Here is a 19284-nt window from a genome sequence, read left to right as displayed (position 1 = left end):
TTTCATACCTAAATGAAAGAAAATAAACATATAAATATGCTGAGATCAGTGACATTCAACATTAAAGAGGTTATATTTTCTTATCTGAATAATATTTCTGGCTGTTTTCTAATATAGAACAAAGAAGTTTTTCTACCATGTATATAGGTGAGAAAATGGACATCTGACTGTCCATATTTAGGGATGTTGACTTTTGCTAGGTAGCTTAACTATTTAGATTTGAAGTGCTGAGACAAACATTACTAATTTGTGACTAATTTAGAGGAAGAATATCCTGACTACCCATTAATAGAATTACAAAACTTCAAAATAAAAGAAATATAGTCATATATATTTAAAATACATATTGAAGTAAAAATGAAGTAAACTAGTAGAGGATATTAAGATGTCTTCCTTCACTAGTTAAGAATATAAACATGAATTTAAATAGCACATCAGTACAAGGAAAAATGCTTGCAACTAATTAACAAGATTTGAAAAGCAGTTTGAGTATTTTTCATAAAATCTTATATTATACAACTAGTTAAACAAAGATATTAATGTAAAAATTAGCCTGGCCCAATAGTTTCATAAGAAGCAAATAAATAAAATCTGTATTAATCATGTTGTATTATTAGTTGCCAGAATATTGGCTATACTAATTTCAATAAATGTCCAGCATTAAATTTCAAACCAATTGTAAGTTAATTTTGAAATTTTACATTATAATTCTATTATATGGGTAAAATGCATAATTACATAATTTACATAAATTCTCCAGTTTTCACAGATTTTTCAGCAGATTTTCATGTCTTGTCCTCTTAGGTTATTGTCTCTAACATAGTCTACATAATACTCTATGTATCATCATATTACTCCTTTTTATATTGATCTAAGGTATGAGTGCAGTAATTTACAATTGCATATGTAAGACATTTTAGAATTTTTTCATATCTTTCTAAAATATTTAATTTTTGTTAGTCAAGTATATTTTTCCTTTCTTTTAAAGACTCAAGATTTTATTTTTTATTATATTTGAACCGATAACATTGTATTTACCTTTTGGCATTTGAGATATAAAAACAATGTATAACTAAGGCTAATAATATTATTTAACTATAAAAACTCACAGTTTATAATTCCAAGTATCAATGGAGTCCCAACCAGAAAACACATTTTATCTCAATTCTATTAAGTCTTATACAATATTTAACAGATTATAAGTCTGACTTCATTTATTATTTGATTTTATATGCATATTTGACAGTTCTTTTTTAAATTAAGTTTTGTACTTAAGTATTTTTGTAAACATCTACAAAAATCTGTCCCCCCTAATGTTGTTCAACTAAAATTACCAAAGTTAGGTTCTTGGAATGCAAAGTGGCAAATGATTCACTTATAATGAAAAAATGTAAATGATTTTATATTAGTAGAATTACATAGTTACTTTAAAAGGGCAAGTTTCCTTAACACCTCTTCCTCTTTTCTTCCACAGAACTGGATTATAGTTTTCTTTCATATGGAGAAATCTTCGAAAGGGCAGAAATCAACGGAGAGAAGTTATTAAACATTACCAGGAATCAACTTATTGAGCTTAGCATAGTCCGCACTGACCATCAGGATATACTGCTGAAAGCAATTGATCGTATTCGTCAGAAGGTGAGTTGCAGAGTTTCTGTCTGTACTGCTAGTTTGTACTTTAAAAAAAAGAATGCGTTAGAAGCAAGAGTATACATTGCTGTCTACTCTATGATCTAAAATAAATCTCTATTTTGTATCTTTCCAGCTTTAAGTTATAGTTCCCATGGACTCTGACTGCTGTGTTTAAGCATTCTGGTGGCAGTTTCCTTCCTTTATTTGAATTATGGTTTTGTTTATAATTGTTGCTTTCTTAATTTTTTGAAAATTCCATACATTTATACAGTGCTTCTTGATCATATTAATCTCTTGCTCCCTCCCTCTACCTCCTCCCACCATTCCCCCAAATTCTTTCATCTCCTCCCAACTTCATGCCTTTTTATTTATAACTCATTAATTCTAGTTACTGCTGACCATATGCATATGTGTGTTGAGTCATGCACTGTAGCATGAACAACCAATCAATGGCCACACTCTCCCAAAAAAGTAACTCTCTATCCATCAGCACCCATCAAGTGTCATTAGCTCTTTAATTGGGAATGTGACATCAAGAATCCCTTGCCCCTCTATGCTGATCTCTTAATATTGTGGATGTCTTGTGCAGGGAGTCTCTGCTGCTATGAATACACATGTGTATCAGTCATGTCATATCCAGAGGCCACCCTTTAACAACATTTCTCTATATCCCCTGGCTCTTACATTCTTTCTACCCCTCTTTGGTGGTATTCCCAGAGCCTTTAGGGAAGGTTAATAAGGATGTTCCATCAACAGCTGAGAATCTCACAGTTACTTATTCTCAGTATTTTGAACAGTTATAAATCTGAGTGTTAAGTACTATTCTTTGCAATAGAAACTTCTCTGACCAAGGTTGAGAGAAGCATTAATTTATGGATATGAACATAAATATTTATAATGGTGTTTGACATCATCACTCTTAAGTAAAATGATAGTAATAGGTTTTCCCTTAGGAACTGTGGTTTATCTAGTCATATTTTTTGACCATCATTTTTTATAGTACCAGGCATGAATTCCTTTCTGCAGACCAGACATCAAATAAAATCAAGAGAGGATCTGGTTACCTCTATAAAAATGTTTTCCACTATTGCAACAATGCCGATGTCTTACTTGGAAGGTTGTTATTGCAGCATACAGTGTCCAGTGTTAGAAAAGAGCATAAATGTTTTTCTACCCTAACAGCTCCAAATAACACTTCTCAGTACTATGAAAATTAGCCATCAAGGAGGTAGATTTCTGTTCAGTTAAACATTACTATCTCTGTTCTACAACTAAAGTGCAGTATGTCTTCAGTAATAGAGTCTTACCTACTAGTTATGATGATGACCAACAGCAATAGCAATAAACCATCTGATGCTTCAGGGACCAGTAACTCACAGGAAGAGAAATTGTGGTTGGCCCTGAGAATTTCACTTAGTAACCAATTATCTTGTAGAAGTATCCTTTTTCACCAATATGGGATACCTCTGTTCAAATTTCAATGTTTCACATGATGATCTAGATAGCTGTCTCCTCACTTAGAATTAGAATTACCATTTTATAATGAAACCAAACCTGAAACTTAAAAAATAGTGCATAAGGGCACACTTAACACTGCTTTAAAAGGATGAAAAATGAATATTTTATTAATAGAGAACTTTTTTCGTGGTAAAATATACGTGTTGGTCAGCAAGTATTTATTGAGGATCTTCCTTTACTAGACTAATTTAAATGATTCCCCAAGTTTTCATTGAACAGGTTTAAAAATACTTTGATTCTAAAAGATCAAGTTCTAAATAGATTTGAATATGCTATTGCTTTTGGATGAAATTTATCCTTCTTAAATATAAACATTTTTCGAGGGACCGCAGGTGGCGAGACCCAGGTGCGGGCGCATGGCCCGGAGGGCCGTGTGAGGCTGCACGCAGCGCACGGTGCACCGTGGTCCCCTGTCCGCACTCAGTGCGCTGCTCCAAGGCAAACTCGGCGCGCGCTGCGTGCTCGGGGCAGCGCCAGCCCAGGTGGCCGCATGCAGGGCGCAGGCCGAGCCCGGCAGGGAAGATGGAGCTGGCTATGCACCCCCTGATCCCCAAAGAAGTAGCGGACATCTTCAATGCTCCCATTGACGATTAAGAGTTTATGGGTTTCCAGGATGATGTTCCCATGGAAACTCTGTCAGAGAGCTTCGAGAGTTTGGACTCGCTGGAGTTGTAGAAACAGGATGTGTGTTTCCATTCCAAATACCTCACTGACAAGCTAAGGAGGATTTTCATAGAGGACACAGATTCAGAAGCTGAAGATTTTGAAGGATTTACAGAGAGTGTGCTGAGTCTCTTGGAGTCAGAGCTGAGTGATAGTGGCAAAGCATCTGTGGTGAGTGAGGAGGAGCAAGACGATGAAGAGGAGGCGGTACCTAGAAGAGGCAGGTCCACCTGAAGCAGTTTTGGTCTTCGAGTAGCCTTAAAATTCTCCACCAAAAAACTGGCGAAAACACCAGGTAAAAACAGCTCACGCTTGGACAGCAGACTGATCTTGGAAGAGAGAAAAGCTGCAGACAGGCCAAGGAAGGGGAAGACACAGCCTCCCAGTCCGAGGATGACTCCAAGGCTGAGGGCCAGGAGAATTCGGATGCTCTGCTGAAAAGGGCCAGGAATATCAAAGAGAATGAGGCCATGCTCGCTCAATTGTTGGTGGAATTGAACTCGGTGCCAGATTTCTTCCCCATGCGAACCCAACCTCAGCTTCTAAGAGGAGAACGTCGCGATGGGCCTTCTCAGAGGGACAGATCATACGGCGCACAAACCCAACCCGGAGCGCACGGCCCCCGGAGAAGTTTGCCCTGGAAAACTTCGCCTTCTCCGCCGCCAAGCTCACCGAAGAGCTTTACAGTTTCCGAAGAAGGAAGACAATTAGTGGGGGGGAAATGCCAGAAGTATAGACGACATCACCGAGTCTCTTCTTACCGTTCAGTAGAAGACATCACTGAAAAAACTTGGAAAATATTGCCATAACTGCCCGTGATAAAGTGTACGACAAAGTGCTGGGTAACACCTGCCACCAGTGTCAGCCGGAACCAGGGCTGTGGCGGTGTACGGGACAGTTCTGTGGGCCGTGCCTGCGCAATCGCTACGGGGAGGATGTGCGGACAGCGTTGCTGGATCCGGAGTGGACCTGTCCTCCTTGCCATGGGATTTGCAATTGCAGTTACTGCCGGAAGTGAGATGGTCGCTGTGCCACTGGAATTCTCATTCATCTGGCCAAGTTTTATGGTTATAATAATGTCAAGGAATACCTGGAGAGCTTACAAAAGCAGCTTTAGAAGACGACGACCAGCGAGAGGAGAAGGAACTCTCAGATGTACCAGAGTCCCACTAGAGACGTCTGCCGTTTGTGCCTAGCCTTAGAGCTGAACTTCTCAGAAGCTTGCTTCCTGGAATTTACTGTTTCTAAGACAATTTTCCAAAAAAAAAAAAGTTTATATGCTTAAAAAAGATTTCTCAGGAAAAATAGTAAAGTAGAGGAATCTGTATACATACCTGCTGAAGATTCTAAAAAGCACAATTGAAATGGGGCAGAGTTAAAGCTCAGATAAGTTACAGAGAAGACGTTCAGCTCCCCCCACAGTCACTCCTCCTCTTTACAGAGGCTCCTGAGTGACCATAGCTCCAACCTAATAGTTTATCCTGCTCTAGAGATACTGAATTCCAGGTTATTAGAACATTTATATTCAAGAATGTTCCTCTAAGCTATCAAGTGCAATTAACCACACACTGTGAGTATGGTGTCCTTTTTATTAAAAGACAACAAAATCGGACCGAGTTATAGACACTGGAGGCCTCGGTATGCTTGCCTCTTCCTTTAGGACCTGCCTGGAGCCTGCTGCTTCTACATTTTTTAAATATTTTTTTAAAGAGAGTTCACTTTTTTTATAGAACCCTTACTGCAGTGTTTTTGAGACTTAGGGAAATGTAAGAGATAAATGGTGTTTTGGGTGGGTATGGTGGAGGAAGCTAAAATCAACGAGTATATATCCCAGGTAGATGTTTAGTGTTTTGTTTAAGTACTACTATTCTCCCTTCTGAAAGAATAATGATCTAACAAAAAGAATGCACACCCCTGTTACTAAAACATGCTGTGGTTGAAATGGGAAGAACATAAGTTGCAGTACCAAGGCTGTTTATGCCTCTAGCAGTAAAGCCACACCTGCCAGCACCCACTTAGCTATCTTTTCTTTGCTCTTTAGCCTGAAAGTCCACACGTAGGTGAGGCCTCTCACTTTGGTTTTGTAAACGGGGCACTCATAGGTGTGTCTGGTTTCCTGTCTGTCCACGGTTATGGCTTTAGCAAAGATGACAGGCATCGTGGATGTTAACTCCTTAAGGCGGGCATCAACAAGGGCTCCTGACTGGATGTCCCACCTGGCACCTGTGGCAGAGACAATGGTTGTGTTAACTGTGGCATGTGGGTACTAGTGCTCTTAATTGTTTGATGCAATAAATGTTCCACTTTAAAAAAAATAAACATTTTTTAATAATTTTCTCCATATTCTGGTTAGAATATATGACATTGAAGCATAAAATAGGAAGTCTATTTTTATTGCATTTGCCAGTTTTATTACTGAATTTTCTGCTTAAGTTTATTGCAAGGGACAGTTTTAGGCAAGAAGAGTATCAAAACAAGCAATAGATTACTGATACTATTAATTTATGTTGATGGATGCACATGCATTTGACAGTATGAACATAAATTGATTTGGATATGCATCCATGGGTTTTCACTTCATTTTTTTACCATTCAGCTAATGAAAATTACATGTTACATAATTAAATTTTAATTCCTGTGAAAATAATTACAGACAATAGTGAAGAAGTAATGTCATTGTAAGTAGGAATATGGCTCTGTGACAGGGTCTAATCTCAGAGAAGCAAAGCTTCATTTTCTGGGATGGAACAGTAGGATAAAATATTTCTGTATCACAGCTCTCCATAATTACTACCAATGAAATTTAGAAAGTTTGTGTAAACTTGCAAAAAATTATAAATGATCATCAATTCTAATAAAAGTAATTTTTAGCATATAATCCATAAGAAATGTTCTTCAAAGACAAAAAATCAAATGAATGATTGATAATCATATATCAAAACACCCACATTGGAATGGCAAATAGTTGAGTTTTCTGTTACTGAATATTAATGTATTTCTGTATTTATTTTTACATTTATTCACAGATAAAGTTACTGCTCAGATATAAGGCAGGATACATCACTTTCTATTAGTTCTATACTGCTTTGCAGTACAGAAAATTTTATAAGCTATGGGCTATTATTTTTGTATAGACTTTTATATTGTTGGGAATTTTTGGAATTATAAAAGTGGAACAATTTGTTGCTTCTACCGTTATTAGACTGTTTTGTATGCTTTTTCATAAATTTGGAAGTTTTCAGTAAAACATTAGACATTTTAAATTTTACTTTGTTGTATTCCTAATCTTGAGTTATTAGGTAAAAGTATGAAAACATTCTTCCCTTACTTTCTTGGTAGATCTGTTTAATAAAGGACACAAACAATTTCCAGTTAAATCAGTTAGGGAAGCAGTATTTTAAAATATTGAGTCTGTTCTTCCCCTACTCAACACTGTGAAATGTGGAGATTACTGCACAATGTTCTTTAAAACATATTCTGTTGCCTAAGTCCCAAGTTGCTATGACAAATGGTTATAAATTTTAACTATGTTAGAAGAATGGAATGTGACTTAGATGATGACAAAGCAGATGGTTTATTGCTCAGCAAGTGGAAGAAAAGATTAGTAACTGACTTGGTCTCAAGATTCAGCTTTATTCATATTAATTTACCACCAGTGAGCTTAGCTTTGAAAGTTATCTAAGAACACAGTGAAAAGTATTTTCCATATCAGGATTGTAAACCTTTCTTAGCACATTCTTAGTTTTCATGAAAGTATCATTTGGTTTTTTACTTTCCCAGTACAATGGAGTTAGATTTCAACAACTTCAAAGAGATTTAATGGAAAAAATAAACCTAGTATTATTTATTTACTGAGTATCCCATAGCAATATGTTAATGAGTGGAAATTTTTGAGAAACATTACAATGAACAAAACATTTCTTTAAGTGTAGTGGGAAGAATCTACATATGAAAATGATTGTTAAAATTACTTACGAATGTAAAGCGTACATAATCTTTGATACCATAGTCATGACTAATTTCATGTTATAAAATATTGCATATTTTTCTTTTAATCCTTTTTTCATTTTTATGTCATTATATTAACCCTCTTTTTATTCTTTATATCATTATGTTGAAATATATTTAAAATCTTTGCTTTTCAATTGTTAAACCTTCTCTCCTAAAGCAACTTAGTTTCATTCTGTTCATTCTTTCCCTCTTAAAATTAATATATAAAAGTTATGCAGAATGATGAATTCCAATATAACATTTTCACATACACATTCACATAGTTATTTCCATATGTAATAACTATATTGTAAGTATTTTATCTTTATGATTAAGCTTCACTTTCCTATCCTTCTATTCTCTAACATTCTGCAAGAAAAAAATTCTGAAAGCATTATACAACCTTGCAGTCTAAATAAATCCTTGTTTTGGCCTGCCTTCCACATCTATTTTTTCTAGTCCTATTAATAGAAATTAAAGCATAATGTAAAGACGAAAGATACATGATAGCAAAACTAATGCCCGATCAAGTATTTGCATAAATATCTGGTTCCAAGTAGAAGACTGTATTGAGAACAAAAAAAATATATATATTATCTTATAGGTGATTTATTACTCATACAGCCTATAGAGTAGAAACTTTTCCAAATATATATAGCTATTTAAATTCCAGAATTGATGGCTGGTTAATTTTATAGACTCCGAGGTAAGTTACAGTTGTGATGGGGGACTTGAACTATTTGGACAGCTGCTGGAAATGTCATTCTATTAATAGCAAGACATGTGCCTGACTATGCCTACCATTCCCTTCTTTCACTACTACTTGCTAACTATAAGATGACATGATCAGTCTCCCAAAGCTTCTTGTTACTTCTAAATAGTTTTTCTTATATTTGGACAAGGAACACAAACATAATGGTTTTCTTTCTCGAGAGATAAGATTACCAAAGGCTCACATCTACAGACTCAGGTGAATTTTATCTGGGTATGGGAGTGGGAACTAAACACATACACATGGCATTTCAGAAGCAGGAGCAGTAATCTTAAACAAAAGAGATGTCAAAATCTGGGGCTGGAAATTTTGTCAATTAAGGATAATTTGCATTTTTCTCAGAATGTAAACATTTTTAATATTTAAAAATATGAATATAGTCTCATTTGTTAATGAATGTATCGGCTGATAATATATAAATATGTGTATATGTGTATGTGTATAGCATAGTAGAAATAGTACTTAAATGTTTGGACTGCCACATTTCATGTTATCTTTATTGTAAACTCTTTTTAAAATTCTGTTTCTTTCTTGGATTTGTTTTGTTAATAAGTTGTCTTGTTTCCCCCCTCCTCACACCTTTAGGGTAAAGTTGAAGAAAACGCTATGTCAAAAGAAAACCAGGTAAGAAAGAAATGGTAATGACAATAAAAACCAATCTATTGACGTAAAGTAAAGAAAATAACTTTTTACAATGTTAAGGATTTAATTATAGTGATATAGATATAATATGCTTTATAATTTCATGGTGAATATATAGTTAATAAGATGTTTCAGGGTCTCTGCTATTAACAGCTGCTTTTAATGTGGAAAAATGTGAGTCAAATGGGATCTTTTCACTATGTCAGATACCCAGATGGAAAACATCTGGATGACTAATTGGTTCATGCTACATAAATACCAGTTAATACTGTTTCTGCAAAAGTTCTAGCACTCCATCTGTTTAGGTCCTGGGATTTTGGATGTCATGGATGTTTGGTATATTGCTATCTCTCTTTTACCTGTACTGATCAATCTCTCTCTCTCTCTCTCTCTCTCTCTCTCTCTCTCTCTCTCTCTCTCTCTCTCTCTCTCTCTCGTGTGAGGGGGTGGGAGTAAGAGAGATTTAGAGATTTAGAGAATAGAGTATATAATGACATTATAGCATTCAAGATTATTTCAATGACTCCTGGACAAAACATATTGCTTTGCCTTTTGGTACAAAATATAAAACATTAAGCCATGGAAATTTTAGATTTACTTTTTATTTTTGTAATCACTGTATATGTTTACTGGATTTTTATCATTAACATGACCTTGATACACACACGTGCACGTACACAGCAAGTGAAAATACAGAGGAACTATTAAACAAGGTGGTATTTCATCAAAAGGTTATTACTCGGTCCATTTTCTATCACTGTACTTAACAGAACAGAATTATTAATATGAATAAACAAAGCAAGTAGACAATTATTCTTAAAGATTATTTGTACATAGACTTAAAGACAGTATATATGAATGTAGTAATTCACATTTTCAGGATTTTAAAAAGCATTTAAGTGTCATCCATGGTGTGCTTAATTTAGATATGTTAAGTGTTCAATTAGAAAATGTGATGTTTCACAATACAAATTTAATAAGGCCATATCTTTAATGTAGCTTATCTTATGAAGTGTTTCTTTTATTATTCTCTTTGTCCCAATGTCAGATAATCTTGGAAATTCACATCGTTTCTGGTCTTTATTACTTTTAACCTACTATCATTGCTTACTTTTAAATGTCTACAGTAATTTCTAATGGAAAACATAAATAAATGTCATATTAGGGTCATTAAGTGAAATTTTGCCAAAGTATTTTTATGCTTATTTTATTTGGAATTATCTTACTATTTTATCCAGTATTTATTTTTAATTTAGGGATATGTTTGGGTACATGAAATTAGTTTAGTATATGGAAACATCAAATAAACTATGACTTTAAGTCTAAATAAATGATGACTCTATTCAGCATAGAGTTTTAGAAAGTGTGTTCTGGAGTCTGTCTGCCTGTGTTTAAATTGCAGATGAAAATTACTTGTTGTGTGACCTTTTGCACAAATGTGTCTCAGAACTTATGTAGTTTCATTTGCAAGTGGACATGACAGTGTTGAAAAACGTCTTATAAGTAATAACTGATCATTAATGTTAGGATTGTTTTGTTTCTTTATAGCACTTAATAAATGTTTGCCATATTTGCTATTTGTCTCTGTCCACCTGTTCCTTCAATTCACAATTTTACCTCATTTTCCTCTTCTCAAGTCTTCTTATTGTTACCATCATTGTTGTTTCTGTTACATAAAGTTATTCGTCTTATATAATTAATCTAGAGCAGTGGTTCTCAGTCTTCTTAATGCTACAACCCTTTAATACAGTTCTTCATGTTGTGGTGATCCCAGCCAAAGATTGTATTCTTTGCTACCTAATAACTGTTGTTGTTTTTCTTTTATGAATTGTAATGGAAGTGTCTATATGCAGGGTAACTGATATGCCACCCCTGTAAAAGGATCATTCAACCCCAGAAGGGGTCACGGCCCCACAAGTTGAGAACCACTGATCTAGTGTAATCTTTTCTTTGGTTTAACCTCTTTGGAACTATTTCTTTCTCAGAATTCTAGCAGATGAATCTTAGACTGCCAAATTTATTATTAAAGGCACCTTTTAGATTTAGTGCCTGTCCTTAATTCTAGCTCTCCATTTATCTTTTCTGCATGCTTATTTTTTACTTCACTTCAGGCAACTAAGTCCTCTATTTGTTGTTTGCTGTGAATATCAGATGATATGAATGAAGAGAAAAGGATGGGCAAGCCATAGTAAAAATTTATAATGGCAACAATAATAGCAAAATATTGAGTCTTTGTTTATATCTTTATTACTGTAAAACACTAATATATAAATCTATGCATGTATTAATATATACTTTGCTATGGATACTCATATGATTTTAGTCTTAAAAAGTTGTTTAAGGGTTCTATATAACTAGATGTTTTCTTAGTATATGTATAAAACACATACATGCACACATACACACCTATATATCTATATATCATCTATATCTGTATTTTCAAGTGAGCAAATCAGGTTAAAACCAGTCAAATAAAATTACAAAAACATTCCTAGAGAAGATGTCAAGTTCAATCTAGTTTGTAGAACAATATGAGAATAAGACCTCCCAAAAAGGAGTTTGTAAGGTAGAATCATCCTAAGTTAAAGAAATAAAACCGGAGCAAAAGAACAGAGGTAAGAAAAAAAAAACAGATGTTTGGTACATAGTGAAACCTTAGCTGTATGAATGTAATGGAAGATTAGTTGGAGAATTTTTGTGGATATCTGTAATGCTTTGTACTTCCAAGAATAGAAGTTGTGGAGAAGTCCACTTTTAACTTTTAACATAGTGTTCTAACTCCTCAACTCCTAAGTCAAAAGAAAAAACAAAACATTGTTGAGTTTTATGTATAAATCATTTTGTAGATTGTTTTTTTGTTCATGTTTTGGTTATTCCCAAACTTTATGGAAAATTTAAAATTTTCATGGCAAGTCAAAGGTGAAGCATTTTTAGGTGACAGGAATATTGCATTTATTTTTGTTGTATTGATGAATTATAAAATATGAGTGAAGGAGTGGGAAGATGGCTCAGGAACTCACTTGCCAGCCAGCCAGTGTAGTCAAAATGTTGAGCTTCAAGTTGAGTAAGAGTCCCTGTCTAAAAATAAAATGATGTGACAAAACTCTGACTTACACACACACACACACACACACACACACACACACACACACACACACACACACACACTCTATAGGAAAATAAATGAAGAGTGAATGTATAAAGCAGTGTTGCATTGGATGTAGTTTAAGAATTGCACATCTGGAAAAAGCATGCATATTGTGTGTGTGTGTGTGTGTGTGTGTGTGTGTGTGTGTGTGTGTGTGTGTTTGTGTGTGTGTGTGTGTGGTTTGTAGACAACTGACAAATACTGTATATACTAATAGCATGAAGTGAGTATAGTATAATTATTACAAATAATAATGAAATATACAGTATTATTTACTATAAATACATATACCCAACTGATACTGTGGTAATGTTTTCATTGATTTTTTTGACCTAATGTAGCTAACACTTACAGCTGATCAATGTAATTTCTTCAGAAATTTTAGTAAGATTTTGTTCCAATTAATGAGCAAAAATGAAGTTATTTATATGTGATAAAAATTCACTCCATCAATAATGTGAATCACATTTTTATTCAAATGAATTTTTAAAATTCAGAATAATGCTTTATCTTTGTATTCTATTAATAATAGATCAAAATGTCATATTTTGAAGTTAAATTTGTCATTAATATTGATTATTTTCATAAATCTGCACAACCAGCAAAATAATAAAGATTTAATTTGTCATGCTTTTTAATTTCATATAAATACTTCTTCTATGGCTGAATTTAAACTACTTATGATAGACTTGGAAAGTGAAGTAGAATAGCATACCATCATATTAGTACAGCAGATGAAAGAAAATATCTTAGAAACAACAAATAGCTAAGTATGTTAAAACAATAAAGAAGTGGTCGGTTTTGATAATGTTATATTATCTTTTTTGTAGGACCTATTTAATTACATTTTTGTGTCTGTGCTTGTATGTGTATGTGTGTTTGTATGTATGTAGGTTCATGTATATGCAAATACATGGTACATATGTGTGCATGCATGAGGATTCCAGAGAACAATCTCAGGTGTCATTCCTCAAATACCATCTCCCTTTTGTTTGGAACAAGGTCTCTTATAGGCCTGCAATTTATCAAGCAGGCTAAAGTGGCTGGTCTGTGTGCCTCTGAGTTCCACCTGTCTCTGCCTCCCCAGTTTTGAGATTTTAAGAGCATGCCACCAAGCTTTTATTTTTAATGTATATTTTGGGGCTAGAATTTAAGCCCTTTTGTTCATAAGGAAAGTACTCTACCAACTGAAGTATCTCACCAGACTGTCAGGGCCCAAAAATATCAATTATGATATTTTGGGGTGCAAACCTCAGCTCAGATCCCAGGAGCTTGAATCTCCCATTGTCTTTCAAATTGCTGGCTGATTACCTTCAGATGCCTGGTCTTGGTGGGGAATGGTTCCTAGTTTGTTCAACAATAGGCCTAGGCCCCTGAGTGGACACACACTCATCTTGGGGCTGGCAGAATGTGCCTAGAAACTAGTAAGCGACTAGCCAGACGTGCCTGGTAGAGTGTCAGGGGGCTTGTATATGTGGATTCTAAGACTACCTTCCAAGATTAAAGGAAATATTTGATATTAGCTTTATACATGATAATAGATGTCTTTTGCTATCACCCCCACTGTTGGAAAGCTATTTAAGAGGGTGCTTGAATAAACCATGCACTCCAGTCTCCAGCATGGACTGAGAGCCCTCCTGAGATGACAAGATGTCTCCATCTCATTTTTAATGCTGCTGGGAAGCTAGGCTCTCCCAATCCACACTCCCCCATTCAGGGATGGACCCCGGCTTGTTCAGCTGGTTCTGATTTCAGCCCCAAAGACATCAGTCCGGAATAGATGGCCTCTGTAGCGTGGGTCTGATACAGGCCAGACCCTGGCACCAGACCCCAGGTTTTATTTTTAATAATGTAAGAAATTGTTTGTAGAACTCATTATAATTTAACAGTTTGCCTCTAGCAAATCAATAAAAGTCAACTTTAGTAGTTTTCTAGGAAGTTATTGGTTTCATTGATTAAATAAGAATCTGTAGCCAGTGCTGGGTATTACTAAGTATATTAAGGTGGTAGACAACATTAGTCATACAGAGGAAAATAAGTATAGAAAAGAAGCAATTATTAAAATTATGCAGCCAATATCTCTGCCTAGAGGCAAACAAAGAACTGTATGTTGGATGGAGTGTTTATTATTGGTTATTTATGGCATTATATAACACCTCTCCCTGGGAAACTTTTAATATATTCTTATGAAATGAATTAACCTACAAATATGGAAATTAGAAATGTCAAGGTAGCTAAGGAATGTAGAGTTTATGGTACAGGGGATTGGCATATGGAAATGATGGCAAAGTGTCTTATCTCAGTAGTAACCCTGAAACAAGCATCTCCAAGTATATGTCTAATGTTGTTTACTAAATTACCAGAAACTTGATGGCTTGCAACAATATTAATTTATTACTAAGTGTTCTGTAATGCATATGTCAAGTATTACTCTTAGTAGGCTAATAATAAAGTTCTATGAGAGAAATATTGCCTTGTTTATTCAGACTGTTGGAACAATCAAGTTCCTTGGAATTATAGAGATGAGTCCATTTTCCTTTTTGGTTGTCAGTGGAAACCATTCCCAGATACTGAAGGATGCCTACATTATTTGTCTCTTAGCTTTCTTTTTTCATCTTTTTTTTCCATTCCCACCTCTACTTATTATTTTAAAAGGTGGGGTGTTAGACATGGCAGGTTAAGGAATAAGGGCATCGAATTCTCAAGACTGCTTCCTGCTCATGTGGGGGGTGTCGACCATTTTGGGGGACCCGAGAAGGTTGGGGTGCTGCCACATCCTGGGGTAGCTGGTTGTTTCATTGCAGTCCAAGCTGTACAGAACTCCCTGATGCCTCTTGGACCTGTTTATTTGGATCCAATTCAGCTCCCTGGAACTTTTAAGAATCCTTAGTTTGTGGAAACATAAGTATTAGACGCATTAGCAACATATTCATGTTAGAAGCAACTTGGCTGAAAGCATTACCATTTTAAAATTGACATTTTTTAGGACAATGAAAATCATTTTAATCTTGACCTAGTATTTATGATCATGCAGTGGTATTGTAGAACTGACTATGAACGGTAGCATGAGAAATAGAGAAATCAGGAACATATTTCATTCTTTTGAATGTCTCAACTCACTTTATCATCTCTTAAGCATTTTTATCCTCAGACCTTTATAACTTTAATTCATACACTTTACATTACCATCTTAGACCTTCCATTCTCAGACCTTCATAACTTGCATTTATCCACCATGTTAGACCTTTCTATCCTCAGACCTTCATAACTACATTCTCAGACCTTCATAACTTGCATTTATCCACCATGTTAGACCTTTCCATCCTCAGACTTTCATAACTACATTCTTAGACCTTTGTAACTACATTCTCAGACCTTCATACATCTTATGCTTTCCTATCTTCACATAGATAAACCCTAAAATACCTGTTCCTGGGATCTGTTTTGCTTTAAGATGGCAAGACTACCAGCCGTCAAAAGCATCAGAGTTCTTGAGAAGGATAAGATTTTACTTGAATTAATGATTAAAGTATAACAGAGACTTGCCAGTAGGCTGCATGGACAGCCACCCCCAAGGTCCTCCATCCATAGTAGCCGGCTGCAGGACACCTGCCTTCTTGCTGATAGCATGTTACCTGTTGATTACAGACTATAGGAAGACTCGCCTACCATTGGCCCAAGCAATGCAGAGAAAGTCGATTCCACTGTCATCTTGTCCATGGTCTGGAATAACTTGTAGCAGTAGAGGTGAAGGGCAGGGTTGCTCAGTGATAGCATTGTCACTGACTGGAGATGAAGTTTCTTCAGTGCCCAGTCTTCTTGGAGGAAATGGGGTAGGGCCAGCAGCTGGCCTATCTTTCTGTTATAAAAAGCTCTTTAACAAAACATTTTAAATGCCATATTCTCTAGATCACTGAGCATTTGAGGGCTGTCTGTTTAGTATCTCAGCATTTAAGTTTGCCTTTAGTTAGAGAAAAATCCCTTTTTGTAATAAAAGCTATACCTTTGTAAATGGCTTACAGGATGGACTGAGTGGTATAAATATTTTGTTAGTTTGAAATAGACCTTTGTGACTTTAAACTTTCATCATTTAAAAATACATGAGTTAAATTTAAGTTTTATAGACTTAGCTTATATTTTAAGTATAGTTAAATTAGACCTTTATGACTGGGAAATGATATCTTATTAATAAGTGGTCAGAACAAGGCTTATCTGTGAATATAAAGATAGGTATTTAGCATACAATTAGGAATCTTACTGGTTTATGAAAATGGCAATAGTAGGTTCTCTTCTAGGATCTGTGACCTCTCTAGCCAAGGATAGTTGGTTAGATTTACAACACCAAGCATGAATTCCCTACCGAATGGAACTTAATTCCTATTTGACTGCTGTTGGTTAACTATGATATTAAAATGCCAGGCTTGTAGTACTGGGGATATATTGCTGGGATAGTGTGGTTCATAGGCTTTACATATAGATATGACTGCTGAGTGCTTTCTTTTTTGGCAGCTTGTGTATCATCTTCTGGTATTGTGAGAGCTAATCCACAGAGAGGATTTTTTTTTAGGCTCCTTACAACTAGATTCATTCAAGAGCTGTGTCCTAAGTTTGTGGTGCCTTCAAAAATAGGGTCTCACCCTCACCTTCAAGTTCTAGGAGGCAATCAAGGGCAAGGGTAATAGCCTATATTCTGTTAAGAATCTCTTGAACTCCTTCAGACAACAGCTTAAAGGGAGGTTTCCCACACCAGTAATAAGGAATTTGTTCTATAGTATATAGTTCTTATGAGGAGTATTAACCCCCATGTGGCATAGTTTCATTTAAAATAATATAATTATTACTTCAGAAATCAAAGCAATAATTTCATATATTACATATTTTAACTAAGTGTATGAAATAATGTCTCCTTATGGATATTTTAAACATCATTACTGTTATATATCTTCTTTTTTCCCTCTGTACAACTCTGGCCCCATTAAAGTCCCTGCCCAGTTTTTCTCATTTCCCCTTTCCTAGCACTGTGTCCTACTGTACCACTAGTGAACTTCTTCTTTTCTACTACACCATTGTTTGTTTCTACTTTCTGGCTTCTGTAGTTGCTTTAGGTTATATACTCAAATCTAAAGATTGAGAACTAGGCTCTACAAATTAAAGAGAACATGTAGAGTTTTGTTTTCTAAATCTAGGTTAACTCAGTACAATATTTTCTTAGTTTCATCTAGTAACCTGAAAATTTGCTGATTTCATTTTTCTTTACAGATAGTATTCTGTTGTGAATGTATGTCATATTTTCATTATCTGTTCATTAGCTGAAAAATTTAGGTTGTTTCCATTTCCTAAATATTATGAATAGAGTGACAATGAATATGATTGGCAAGTATCTACATAGAGTACCAAGTCCTTTGGGTATATGCCATAGAGTGTAATAACTGGATTATGTGGTAGATGTACCTTTAGCTCTTTTGAAAGTTCACCACACTGATATCCTAGTGGCTATACCAGTTTGTAATCCCACCAATAGTGAATGAGGGTTCTCCTTTCTCTATTCTTCCAAGAATTTGTTGTCAATTGTTTTCTTTTTTAAATAATAGTTTCATTAATTCAAAACTATTTTTTCATATTTAACCTCCTCCCTTAATCCATCTCCCCTATCTGCTAGTCTGACTTTTTAAATTGGAAAAATTGAAACCATTACCATGAAGAGCTATTATTGACAATGATGGTCTCAATCCCTGTTGTTTGGTTGCTTTAGTGTGGCTAATACTTAAACTTGGTCTTTGGTAATGTTCCATGGATCTCAAATGCTTTGTTTGTACATTCTGATAATTTTGTATTTATTATTTACCCAATGTTATAATCTCCTCCTTATGCCCCAGTATTGTGTTTTCTACTTGATGTATTCCTTAAAGGATCATTTCCTTTGAGATTTTTGCTGGGCATAATGAAATTATCATTTGTAAAATTTCAGTTTGATTTTTTTCAGTGTCTCTCATATTGAATTCCTTCCTCACATTCTGTATTGATTTATTTTATCCCACTATATTCTACTTATTCAGGAATTTGTTCATGTCCTATTATAGTAATCATTCTTTTGAATTCTTAATGGCTTCATCTAATCCACTATTTTGAAATCCATTTTTTGTGAATTTATAGCTTCTAGCGATGTCATGTTGTCTTGATTTTCTTTCTTGTTTCTTCATTGAAATATGTATATTTGAGAATAAATTAGTGGCTGGAATCTTTGTTTTTATATTTTACTGACCCAATTTTTAAAATTGAATTCTTTAAAAAATTTATGTGGAATTAGACTGTAATCGGACTAAGGTAAACTTGTTCTCTACTTGACTGTGGATGTAGCTTAATAGGCAAACTCTAATCCCACATTCTCTTGGTATTGGTCTCAATTTTAACACAACAGAAAAATACTAGTTCCAAAACACCAACAATTGATGATATATGATCTCTATGAAAATTTTGTAATTTTAAACAATGTCCTTTGAACTTGAGTGACTTTCGGGAGATAGAAAACTCCTATTATATAATGTGTATTAAGATAATAGTTATGTCAGGTGGTGGTGGCACACACCTTTAATCCCAGCACTCAGGAGGCAGAGGTGGGCTTATCTCTGTGAGTTCGAGGCCAGCCTGGTCTACAAAGTAAGTTCCAGGATAGCTAGGGCTATACAGAGAAATCCTGTATCAGAAACATCCCCCCAAAAGATAATAGTTATTAAGGATATGAATTAAAAGGAAATAAATATATGGTTAGTTATTAGTATGAGATCAGTGGCAAAAATAGACAAGGCTAAAGTAAACAGAAGAAAAACAATAAATATGAAACGAGGAAAAAAGATAGTTTCACTGAAAAGTAGAATGGTGTCTTGTCTACATCTGAACAGCCAACAGTCATTTATTCTCA

At 34.8% G+C, this 19284-nt stretch overlaps 1 pseudogene; it reads left to right on the top strand.

Moving 5' to 3' along the window:
• The first annotated feature begins 3672 nt into the window (after nucleotides 1-3672).
• Nucleotides 3673-4930, top strand: LOC100764738 (annotated as a pseudogene).
• Nucleotides 4931-19284: the final 14354 nt, after the last annotated feature.

Source organism: Cricetulus griseus, chromosome X (assembly GCF_003668045.3).
Source record: "Cricetulus griseus strain 17A/GY chromosome X, alternate assembly CriGri-PICRH-1.0, whole genome shotgun sequence".
Lineage (NCBI taxonomy): Eukaryota > Metazoa > Chordata > Mammalia > Rodentia > Cricetidae > Cricetulus > Cricetulus griseus.
This window is presented reverse-complemented; position numbering and strand designations above follow the sequence as displayed.